The sequence below is a fragment of the Sus scrofa genome, chromosome 7 (genome assembly GCF_000003025.6).
Source record: "Sus scrofa isolate TJ Tabasco breed Duroc chromosome 7, Sscrofa11.1, whole genome shotgun sequence".
Taxonomy (NCBI): Eukaryota; Metazoa; Chordata; class Mammalia; order Artiodactyla; family Suidae; genus Sus; species Sus scrofa.
The window spans coordinates 17344889-17355158 of record NC_010449.5 but is presented as its reverse complement, the minus strand read 5'-3'; the positions used below and the strand labels follow the sequence as shown (position 1 = coordinate 17355158).

The following is a 10270-nucleotide window of genomic DNA, read 5'->3' as shown; positions in this document are numbered from 1 at the left end:
TGTTTTAGTTTTTCAGCCACACCCATGGCACATGGAAGTTCCCAAGACACCGACTGAATCTGAGCCACAGCTACAACCTACACCACAGCTGCAGCAACGCTGGATCCTTGAATCCACTGCACCACAGCAGGAACTCCTTGTTTTTGCTTTTGATCCATTTATTAGTTTATATAATAATGGGTTGAAAGCCACAACAATGAAAAATTCTTAACAATCTAAGAACTAAATAAGACTTAAACTGAACAATTTCAGTGTGATTAATTTATTATGAAGCAAAAAAAATTTCAATATTCAATTTGACTAGGGACCCAGACAGAGGATGCACCTAATATAAAAATTAAGCATCTGTCCTTTAACAAGTTAATAAACTGACGCTAACATTTTCCCTTCTGTAATTTAAAGTGACATTTAATTTTGAATTTAAATATTTAAATGGTTATCCACTGACCCAAACAAAGTACTATGAAGAAGAGTAAAAATGTTCACTTATTAAAGTCATAAATGAAATTGCTTCATTTTGGAAGGAACAGCACACCAAGGTAATCTTTTATTCAATAAACATAAATGAGCATTTTAATCAGTTAAGAAAGACTGTTAGTATGGTCGGAAACCTTTACAAAAAAAAAAAATGTTATTTGGGGGATTCTCAAAGCTAGTAAGGGTGTGTAGTTACCACATCAGAAAAAATACACTCTCTTTTAGCTTGATCAACTATATTTTTATGCCAAAACATAAACACTGCTGGTTTAAAAAAGAGAAGAAGAAGATGGATGGGTTTCTTTTTTTGTTTTGACTGTGGTCTCTGGTAAAAGTGGAAACCACTGTTTGAAAACATTTATAGCTAAATAGTCCTAAATACTTTTAAAATCCTAAAGGAAAAGAAAAATCCACATCTACAGTTACTTATCTTCCATGGGGCCAAGGAATCCAATGTTACAAGTTCACAAGAATCCACATTATTCTCCTCCCTAATGCAGCCAAGCCTTGTGAGTACTTGTGACATCACAGCATGTTCTCACAAAAATTAATTTCCAATCAAAAAGGCAGGACAATGCTTCCTTTCAGCAGAGGGACAGATAAGGTAACAGAGGGACACTGTGGTTTAAGCACAGATAGTCTACTATGAGGAACAAGAAGAATCTAAGTGTTCTTGACTCTATATTCCTTTATGTTTCTCCTGGTGGACTCTGAATTTACTTTAATAGAGCTATCAAGAATCTGCCTCTGGAAAAGATCTTTTAAAAATCACAAACACAGAGACACTTGGAAAGGACAGGAGGAGAAAACAACACAGGTCATCTTATAAAACTGATTATGTGAAGTCTCTCCACACAGTATATATGTCAGCGTTGAGGAAAAACAATATCCAGATAAATTCAGCAGATATTCTTTCTTCTGGAGAAAAACCTATGTCTTTCTGTACATTGTGAAGCAAAGAGGGTAGGGTGGGAGCAGTTAGGTTTTATCCATGAGTATAAACAACAGGCTGGCTTTTGAAAAATAAGCCAAACCCAAAATAGCCCAGGAAAAAAATATTTTGTAATAAAAAAGGGCTATATATAAGTGCATACATACATACATATATATTTTTCCCCCCTGTCCAAATCTGGAATCCTTACTATCTTATTTTAAACAAACCAGAGATTGCAAGCTTCAATCTGTTTGGATAGAAAAGAATTTATATAAATGTTTTGTTCCAGCCCAAAAGGGAAAGAGAGTTTAAATACACAGTGCATGAAAGATGCATGCCCAACTTCAAAACAGCTTAGTGCAGAGGAGAGGAAAAATAACCCAACCTTCTGTTAGTCCTTAGCAGCAGTCTTTATAAACTGAAATATCTTGTGATTTGCAACATCGTTTCCATGACCCCAACCCTAAGCCATTAACCAAAATTTCATAACTGCCCTGCTCTGGTGCCTCTTCGGGTGGGGAGAACAGGAGGGTCAACGAAGAATAATGGAAGCAAAAATCTGTATTTTGCACCCTTCCTCTGCACTTGAGAAAGAAAAAACCAGGGCAGATAAATCTGTATAATACTAAACCAAATCTCCTTAATTCCAGTCAGCTTTTATCATTCAGTCACTGAGTCTGTGTGTGGAAAAATTCATGCTAATTCCCCCTAGCAACAGCCTCAGCCTATCAGGAAGACTTTATGTACCATGCAGCTGCCAGCCAGAGAGAATAACTCTAAGTAGGTCAGGCCTGTATTTCTAAAAATGCTACGGTCTAGTAACCCCACTGTCCCGTCTGTCTGCCCTGCCCCATAATAACCTCAATTGCTTGGTGACACAATGACATACTACCCTGTTAGAGAGCAATCACATCATGCTACATTATTCTGCTTCGGGCATGACTGCTGGGTGAAGGACCCACGGAGGGGCAGCATTAATCAGGCAGCCATTCACGTCCACCAGCACTTCAGTCCCGAAATGGGGACTGCATTAATGACCAGCTGTTTGAACGAACACAAACAAAATAATGTCTTCCACCCTGTTGGGTGCACAGAATGAGCTATTCTGATCTGGCAGGTTCCGCTCCTTGACTAAATCGAAGATGTAAATTAAACGGGCTCCGACAATGTCAGCTTTGGCAACCTCAGAGTAAGTATATTTAAATTATATTACGTGGGATTCAAAAAGCTATTGATTTAATATACAGGGCTTTCCCCTGCCTGCGCGTCTCCCTAATCCACATTAAAAAGGGAAATGCATACACGGGTAACGTAATACATATGCGCGTATTACCCAGGAAGCCGAGAGAGAGCGGGGCTGAACTGAAATTGACTTCTCTTCGGGCAGAGAAACAAAGCGGGTGTGGAGTAATTGTGCAGTGTGAACACAAATACAAATAGGCAATGAATGCCGTGGAGGAGCGCTGAAAACAAATAAGAGTAAACATCCTAAGCCTACCAACCAATCAGCTCCTCCCACCGTGTCTCTGTGGGGGCTGTGGGCGCACCGCAATCGCTAAGAACCAGAGACAAGGGAGGGAAGTGAAAACGTGGCCTTAGAATCTCAACCACGGTGGTGCCCCAACTTGGCCTGGGGTTATTCAGGCACTGCTGTTTGGCTTCAGGACAACCAAGGCTCCTTCAAGGTTTATACCAGGGCTAGCAACAAAAAGCAGAACCCCACAGGAGTTTTCAAATTCTAAAATGGGCATTTTCAAATTCAATTGACCCAATTTATCAGAATATAGCTTTTAACTCCTCTCCATGTTAATGCACAAAAACACGTAAACAAACACTTCCTGAGGATGCAGAGATAAGGGAGACGAGCAGTGCTGTTTTGGGCTATTTGGGGGAATATCTTGCACTGATGGGGCAAAGTGCTAATATTTTCTTACACAATTAATCTGCATTTTTAAGGGTCCACAGTTTCATTTAATGAATACACAGTATCCCCACCTCCCCAATGAATAAATAATTCAGCCTTCAATTATGCAGAATTCAGCAAATCTCAAATGTGTAATCCATCAGTATTTGATTTACAAACATAGAAGATTCCCTAATTCATTTGCCCTTGTTTGAACCGGGTTTGATAACTCGGTTATGACTGTCTTCTGCACTTTGTGGCACACATCACATAGTTATTCTTGGAGAGATACAGTTACTGACGCAACCATGAACCACTAATTACAAGCTGCTGACATTCTGCTTGTCTCTGCAGCTTTGAAGTTCTGAGTCTGTTTTTCTCACTTATGTGCTTGCTCAGTTTCACTCTCTTTCCCTCACTGCTCCCCTCCCCCCATCGTCCTCTCTTCTCCTTCTTCCCACTTTGAGCCTTTCTGGATTGGCTCTAGTACTATCTGGAGGGAGCGCTAAGAGGGATCAGCAGCTCCAACCTGCTTTCTTTCCATTCCCTCCCTGCTCCCCGTGCGTGCACACAGATCTACAGTTTGGACAGTACAGTAATAAGATCCCCACCCAACCCCACCCGCAGGAATGCGTCAACAGCTGGCCAAACATAATCCAACACACAGAGCTGCCTTTGTAGAAATAGTAACAAACAGTGGAAGGGCCAGACAGGCATCCCAGACAAGCTCCCCATGACAACTGGGAAAGCTCCTCTACCCCAGACTGGAGCTGACTCCTTTACCAAGCTGGGCTTGGGGTGCCACGGCTCATGCATCTAAAGCCCAAACAAGCGCCTCCCCAAGCTCTCCAGAGGCTGTCCCAGGGCACGTGCATCTCCCCACAGCAAGGGAGATCCCGCGCTTCCTCTATACTGAGTGTGACTCTTTTTTGCCGCATGGCACGCGCCCTCCAAACGCAACACCGCAATCCCAAATTTCATCAACGGTATCCCGCACCTCTATCTAGCCATCTACCTGCAAGCTCGTAAGGACCATCTCTTCCTGAGCAAAGGACTCCTTTTCTTAATTTAGAGGCTGAGCCGGGAATTCTAAAACATGTAAATATAAGACTGCATTCGTCTCCATTGAACATTTAGCATCTGAAGCCTGTGGTAGCCAGCTGGTCTCAAAGTCATCTGGGATACATTTATTTTGATTAAATTGATCAGATTTCTATTTACAGGACAGAATTTTTCACCATACTGAATACAGCTGTGTTTACAGGGATCTGTAGAAGAAGAAAACAAAACCCTACAATCAGTCCTAGAGAAGCACAGAGCACTCAGAACTTCAAGGAGTTAAAGCTGAGGAGGGTTGCTTGCACATTAACAAGAAAATTCTGCATGCAGCTGCTTTGGCCATTCTCTCTGGCTAGTCAGGAAATGGGTGTTGAGCTGAAGCTGAAAATACAAGCTGCAATCAAGCCCAATCCAGCCAAGTGACAGACTTCCTGTGTAAAATGGTCAGAAATCTCTTTTTTCATGTCTCTACATGCATGCACATGCATTTAAATCCATGCTGCAAGGCTGCTCTTTCCTCTGGGGACACTGGTACAGTCACCTAGCCCATCAGTTTCTTCCTTGACAGCACCGGGGACATCCAGACTACAATTTACAGTTCCTCCATCCATGTACTGGGTTGTAAATTATGCCATCCTCCTAGAATGAGAATGCAGGGCGAGCGGCAGATGATCAAACGGCGTTCTGCATCTCCTCTTTCTTCTCAGGCGCTCCCTCGCTCTGCCTTTCTCCAACTCTGCCTCTTCCTCGGGCAGGCAGACACGTCAGATACCTGGTTTATCCATCGTCAGCTCCACTCCCAGGTAAAATGCCACCACATCTCATCAAGACTGATCCCTGGGAGCAGCCCCAGCTGGGGGCGCAAGGAAGGGGCTGTGGCCTGCCCTTGCCCTTCAGAGGACCAGTGGGCACTGGATGGAAAGTATTCCTAACTTCCCCTGCCCCGGTCCTTGGCGTTCTTCCCATGCGTCCCACCCCGGGTCTTCTGCAGCATCACCCTGTCTTCCAAGTCCCCTTGTCCGGCTGTGAGGGGGCCCCGGCCACAGCTCCAGCAGCAGGTCCTTCTTCTGCACTGCGTAGACCAGCAATGCCGGGTTCAGGTGACCGTGGCGAAGCTGGGGCTGGGAGGCAGCAGGAGCAGCTCAGGTAACCAGGGGAAGCTTGGCGCGCCCACAGCGATGCAGCCCTGGAGCTGTGAGGAAAGACGGTCTGCTTCGGTATTTAAAAAAAAAAAAAAAAAAAAAAAAAGGAAAGAAAGAAAGAAACACAAAAACAGCGCAGCTCGGCGCCTGCGGGGGTGGAAAAAAAACAGACACAAACCATAAAAAAAAAAAAAAAAAAAAGCAAGAGTTAAAATCAAATTTCAAAAAAAAAAAAATTACATAGATCAGAGTACTTCATGCGACTTTTATTTTTGACGTTTCTCGGGTTATTGGCCTCCCCACCCCCTCCAAAATCGCCTCTGTCCCTGAACGCTACTGTCCATGAGTGCCGAGCCACAAAGGCTTTTGCTCCAAAGTGCTGCAGACCCAGCATCACATGAGAAGCCACATGACAACTGGAGTCGGCTGCTGATGTGGTCAACTATGTTGCCGAGGCAAGGGGGAGTAGGAGGGAGACAAATCTTAAGTGAGACATGCCCCTCTCGTGCTGCCAGGAAGAAATTTCCTTAAAAGAACAATGAGTAAAAGGCATCTCTGAAGAAATGCATCCAGACTTTCATATATGCACACGCACATAGACTAAAGAGATCATGGGTGCTTGGAGACATTTTGAGGATGCTGTACCACAGACACTAGCTGGATGGCAGCAATATTATTTCTAGTTTGTATTAGTCAAAGCTGATTCCACTTAAGCGGATTCCTGAAAAGCACACACCATGTCTTCATAGCATGATCAGGCTTGGAAAACCAATTCTATTATCTCGCCCTGCAATCTGTATCTGAACCTGCATTCTGAATAATTTATTTTTAGACTAATAAGATGCTTGCCAAGACCGCTCCCTTTCTTCGGCGAGTGGCGCAGGCAATATTCACCCAAGTGGGAAGAGCTTGCCCCTTTGTAGGGAGAAGAGACGAGACGGTTTTCATGATTTTCAAAATACGCAATTTCTTATTTAAAGGCACACAAACACAATAAAGTTCTCCCGCAAGTAAGCATTAAAACCAAGCAAAATGTTTCTGCTTCATTGAATTAACATGCCTCTTATTTGCAGTTTGGCATCTCACGCTGGCAAATGGTAGTGCTATTTTTCTAGCGCTACTCACGGCTGCAGCTAGAGCCCTTAAGCCACACGGATAGTGCTGCTTCTCAGCAGGGCAAGAACAAACAACCGCTTTCTGGAGCACCTCTCTGCAGAGGTGCTGCACTGCCAGGTATGTTCTGCTAGTTACATTAAGGCACCTAAGAGAGACATGGCCTTCAGGCCTTGTAGATACCATCACTCATCTGGGAATTAAATGAGTTGCCTATTTGGAATAGCCTGTCCAGGATGTGAGAGGTATGCTTCTTTAGAAAATGTGATCGTGCCAGCTAACCAGAACCTGAGAATCAGTAAACAAGGGGTGAGAATTGTCTCCAACTTGCCTTACTCAACCCTAGATATCAAGGTAAGTAACCATCCATTCATTCAAGACGCACGTATCAGTCTCCGGTTGCAAGCATGTGTCAGGGACTGTCCTAGACACTGGGGATCCAGGAGCAAACATGGGCAAGGTCCCTGCCATCGTGGAGCGCCCATTGTCTAGTATTACATCTATATTTTTTCCAGTCGAAGCCAACCTTCTCCCAATTTGGATATTCGAAAGATATCTAAGGAAGAAACCCAGCAGTCACTTCTGCACTCTCTCCTGGCCACCATCCTCTATGAACTCCCAAGTTTTATGGCTTCTTTCCTTACAAACAACTCTTGAATTTCAGATTTCCTCTCCACTCCTCTGGAGTCCACGCTCCTGCATTCACACACTCATACTCAACCATCCTCTCTCTGGTTTTCCTCTTTTCATTCCAGTCCATTGGGCAACCTGCCAGGAGACGAATCCGACCAAACCACCATGTTCTTGATGTCAGACAGGGGACAAGAACCCCTGTCCCTGTGGTCTGGACAATCCTCTGTCCAAGACTGAGGATGCCTCCTTATCTCTTAACATGCATCTGCTACCAGTAAAGACACCCTATTATCTATTTAAGTAGACTGGTCTATTCCCAATCCTCTGAGCACATCATCCATTGAATCAGGAGAAAAAATAACAATTTTGGCTTACTTCTGTTAATAACTAACACAGAGTGCTGTAAGGAAAACAAAGACACACGAGGCACAGTCCCTGCCCTCAGAGAGTGTATAATCTAGGGAACCTGGGCTACATATCCCATCCAGCACTAACCAGGTAAGACTTTGAACTGCTATCTCCCCGAGCTGCATTTCCTATAACAGTAACAAATAGGTCTAAATCTGTCTACTAAATAAGGGTTGGATAAACAGTACCATAAAAGGGTTGAGAAGGGAAAGATTACTTCTACCTAAACATAAGGAAACGTCCCCAAAGGAACCCTAAGATTTGCAGGGTTTGTTTGAGCTATGAAATGAACAGGGTAGGGGGTGGGGTTTGGGTCATCATAATAATAGCAACAGCAATAGCCTAACACTCAATACGTGCCAGGGTCTTGTCTAAGCATTTCACACACGTGAATGGACTTAAATCTTAGCAATCCCATGAGGGATTTATCGCTTTCATAAGCTCTTTTCAACAATACTGAACAGAAGCACAAAAGAGAGGTTAAATAAGCTGCCCAAGACTGCACAGCAAGTAAGTGCTAAAGCACGTCTGGCCCCTGAGCATGTCTTTTTAACCACCATGCTGTCCTCTGTTGAAACTGGAAAATCAGTGGGAGGGAAGTTAGAAAGGTGAGAACACACAGCTACGCCCAAAGATGCGTGAGGGGATCTGTTTGGTTCAAGGAGTGTATGTTTTGTAGAAGTGAGACTGGATGGAGGAGAGCCATAGTGTAAGGCTAAGGCACCCTTCATCATGAGCCATGGGGACAACCAAATTGTAGGAAGGCATGGCTCAAGTTACTAGAAAGAGGAGGAAGACTAGATATATGAGAGTAATAAAGGGGCTCCTGCAATCGCTTCCTGGTAAGGGGATGGTGCCTGAAATCTGGTAGAGGAGAAGAAAAATTAAGACAGAATCTAGAGGCTTTATAAAGAATGGGAATTATTGAGGTTTTCGGGGGAAACAGGGAGAATGGGGATGATGATAGCAAGTTGACTGCACACTTTTTAAACCTGGATGAAGAAAGAAGGCATTTCCTTGAGCTTAGGAGTTGGGTCATTCATCTTTGTCTCCCCAGTAGCAAGCACAGCACTTGGTACCTTTTTTTTTCCAATGGTGAATGACTAAAGAGGTCAATGGAGATAGAAAACGGGAAAATTAAAAGTAACATTACATAGAAGGAAAAGCTCTACAGAGAATTTAGTATTTCATAGGATACTCCAGGGGAAAGGTCCATCATGCAATGATATACAGAGAAAAAGAGTTCATTTTCCATTTTTTCTGTGGCCCAGATTTGCAGTGATACCTGTTTTCCTCCTACCACACACCTCATATGTCCCTCTTCAGCCCTGCTTTGATGAGGAGGTGCTTGTTCTGCTTGCTCCAGCCACATCAATCTTTGCCTGTCACCTGCAGACACATCTGATCCGGGTCTAAACCCCACCTAGAACATTGTGCTCATCAAGGCAATAAAATCAGTATCCTAACGTACTTTACCATTTTTCTTTTTTTTTCTTTTGTCGTTTTAGGGCCACACCTGCAGCATATGGAGGTTCCCTGGCTAGGGGTCGAATTGGAGCTGTAGCCACCAGCCTACATCACAGCCACAGCAAAGTGAGATCAAGCTGCATCTGCAATTTACACCACAGCTCACGGCAATGCTGGATCCTTAACCCACTGAGTGAGGCGGTGGATCCAACCTGTGTCCTCATGGATGCTAGTCAGAGTCGTTTCTGCTGAGCCCTGACGAGACCTCCATTCTTATTCTTTTTTTTTTTTTTTTTTTTTTTTTTTGCTTGCTGTGTGGCAAAGCAAGGGAACCACACAAGTTTATCAACCTTTGCATACGATCTTAGCTAACCAGAATACTCAATTAACGAATGTACCTCATTTCTTAGGCAGTTAATGAAGGTTAGTATGACATACTGCCTCTGGCTCTGGAAGTAAAAACGGGTGTTATTGCTTCATATTACAGCTAGGGAAAAAAAGTGTTAATAATCTTTCTCATCAGCAGTAAAGAACCAGGCATTTAATACCCAGATATATTTTAGTAAAAGGCTAGTATATCATCTTTAAGTAGAGTTCAAAACCAATGTTAGATCAGTAGGGCATTTTGAGAGCCTACTTACACTAGACACCAAGGGGGAAAAAAAGGAAAAAAATACAGAAGTATTCCTATATTCTTGAAGGAAAAAGGGGGGAAATATTCATTTATGCCAGGAATATTTTTCTATTGCTTTGGATCAATTCCAGTAATTTATCTTTAAATATTAAGAAGGAAACTTGGATCTGGCAAATCAGTGATTTTGAGTCAACGGGGAACAAGGTCATTGTTTATTCAGGGACACACAAACATGTTGGGGGGTCTTCTAATATAAGATGATAGAGAAGCATGATGAGAGGAGAAGAAAAGGAATGAGGCACTGTCTAGGCTCATACAGAGCTTTAGGATAATCCTTACCCAGGAAGACACTTCCCTCCTTTTGACAAAGGGGACCTAATGCTTTTGACGACAGTGAAGGCTAGCAGAGGCTAGTCAAGGAACAAGTGGATATTCCTTCTTCAAAGGAATTCAGCCTATCTAGGACACTTGGAGGTCTTGTCATAGAAGCCTGGATGCTA

The 10270-nt window shown here is 43.3% G+C and overlaps 1 long non-coding RNA gene across 2 annotated transcripts in view; it reads right to left on the bottom strand.

Moving 5' to 3' along the window:
• The window catches only part of LOC100512907, a 408455-nt gene continuing 398431 nt past the window's right edge, over nucleotides 247-10270 (bottom strand). For both annotated transcript variants that reach the window (XR_002346090.1, XR_002346091.1), the window contains one exon: nucleotides 247-5662. This is a non-coding gene — a long non-coding RNA (uncharacterized LOC100512907). The remainder of the gene's footprint in view (nucleotides 5663-10270) is intronic.